This window comes from Cyprinodon variegatus, unplaced genomic scaffold (assembly GCF_000732505.1).
Source record: "Cyprinodon variegatus isolate N-32 unplaced genomic scaffold, C_variegatus-1.0 Scaffold76, whole genome shotgun sequence".
NCBI classification, from domain to species: domain Eukaryota; kingdom Metazoa; phylum Chordata; class Actinopteri; order Cyprinodontiformes; family Cyprinodontidae; genus Cyprinodon; species Cyprinodon variegatus.
Genome location: NW_015150529.1, coordinates 966,029 through 968,638, shown reverse-complemented (window position 1 = coordinate 968,638; position 2,610 = coordinate 966,029).

The window sequence follows — 2,610 nt, the reverse complement described above, 5'->3', positions numbered from 1 at the left end:
TTTAAGAAATTTTTACTTAATTTCAGATTGTTTTTGCAGTGCAGTCAAGGCCCACGGGTACTGGAAAAAATTTAAATCTAGATAAGTCAGTTTTTCTTAAAATAGGTGCATTTGTTCTTGGATTGGGGAGGTAAAAGAGACATTTTGCCAATAGAACAAGACAACTTACATTTAAAGTAAGAAAATACAATTGCATTGTCTTATTTCAAGTGCAGATTACCTAATTATCTTATTTTAAGAGTAAAAATACTTGTTCCATTGGCAAACTATCTTATTTACCTACTCAAATTAAAAATTGACTTACTTTAAGACATTTTTACTTATTTCTAGATTGTTTTTCCAGTGATACGGCTCGCAAATTGTTTATCCATGACCCCCTGGATGATATTTAATTACCAATAGAACCAGTCCACAGGCCACGGCCGCATGTGCTTGCTGCTGTGACTTTGCGGGCTACCGTTGCATTGTGGGGAATATAGAGTTGGTGCGGTCGTGTTGCACGCACCAACACTTTATTCCCAGGTGAAAACATGATTGTTTTTTTCTTTTATTTACATTTTTTTGTTGTGCTTTGCATGTTTGGCTCGTTTTGGTTTTTGCTTTTCCTTCTTTAACAATCCAAGCTGGGCTGAAGTCGGTTGTCTGAGGAGGCAGAGTGCACTAACTGTGCTCCGTAACTGCTGCACCCAGGTGTCAGCAGAGGCCAAAATAAAAGGAGCCTGGATGGAAGGAGAGGGGACAGAGACGGACACGCTGCGGAGCGAGGGGCAGGTGGGATCCACACGATACTCTGATCGAGACGGAGCTACTTACAGGCGACGACCTCTGCCCTGACCGTGCCATCTGTTCACCTCCCGCTATTCTGTGCCTGGCGTGCGGATCCCACCTTTAAGTCCCCTTTGTTTGCTGTGTGTCAGGTCAGTTTTTTGTTTGTTCAGTTAGTTTAAGGTTTCATATGTTTAACCTTGATATTTTTTGCCCTTAGTTTGTTTGGATTATTGTTACTTTGGGGAAATAAAACCCAGTTTTTTGACAATCACCACTGTGTCCTCATGCTTGGCTGGCTCGGTCCCTCACAACGCGATTGTGTGTGTGCAAGAAATATGGTAGTGGTAGAGGTAGGAGGGCAAAATAGGTTTAGCGCCACCGCAGCACGGAGTCAGAATTACGTCCAGGAGCAAATGGATAAAAATAGACCAGAGGGAAATAAAAAAAAACATGAATCGACTCTGTTGCGGACGTGTGGATGCATCGGATCGTCGGCTGTTGGATCGATGCATCAATACAAAACGATTATTATTTACACCCCTACTCGGCAGCGGGTCCGTCTCTATCACCTGCAGGATCAGCTCCGCTCCTCCCTCCATCCAGGCTCCTTTTATTTTGGCTTCAATCAGCCTCTGCTGACACCTGTAGTCTGAAGTCTTTTTGATTCTTCAGTCCTTTTTGGTATTTCTCTGATTCTTGTTGAATAAATTCCTTTTTCAAAGAAAATCTGGCTGAATTCTGGGTCCGCTGCCATGATTCATCACAAAATGTTTACATTTTTCTTTTTAAAAGACATGATTTTTCTTTGAAGGAAGTATTGTTTTATCTGTGTGCCATAGATTTTTGTTTTTTTATTTTATTCATTCATATTTTTCAGTTGAATGAACAAATGAAAATAAGAGTCATGAGAGAGAATACAACTGATTTGATTTATTATTTTTTTTCTTACTTTACTATTTGAAAGCAGTGATCAATAGGATCATAGAGCAGCACAGTAATGCATTTTCGGTTATAACGCATGCACTTTTATGTATTTACTTAATAAGTTAATATAATAAAAGTTTATTATTTATTTTGATATTAATATTTTGTTTTAAAAAACAATGTATTCCCTTTAAATATATATTATGGATGGATGGATGGATGGATGGATGGATGGATGTCTAATTTGCTAAAAATGTAATCAGGATTAAAGAGGAATATCATGATGAGGTAAATTCCGTCATTAACTAATTTATATAAAGGAAACATTTATTATGATTTTATTGGTATCAGATTTGAGAGACTGAGAGCTCTTGTCCAACTTTTTTAAGTATTTTATTGTATTTTTTTTTTTTTTGCGTTACTGTAGGTTTTGTTTCCAAATGAAATTAAATGGATTTAAAAATGTATTTCTGATAATGAAACTATTAAAACATGTAAGTGAGGGTTAATGTTTTAAAATACAGGACTTGTAAAGTTAGTTTTAAAGCAAAAGCAGGAGAAGAGAGCAAAAAAAACACGCTAAAGATAGGATAAGCCGGTCTAACTTTTTCAGAAGAAAATATGATGCATTCAAAAACTTTTGTTAAAGTTGCTGGTGTAAATTTAACTATTTAGTGTGCATAAAAAGAGAGTTCACTGTTGTCAGATGCAGAACCCAACCAATACCAGCTAGACTTTTCTTACCAATTTTTAAACTTGTTTTATATTTGTCAATTGCTGAAGAGTGTTCTCACTGCATCATGGGTTTATATGTGATAATCATTCTGATCCTTTTTAATCTCTCTAAAAAGACTAGCTTTAGCTGAAAGATGCTGATGAGCAGGAAAATCATTTTGATCAGTTAATGTGACATTTACA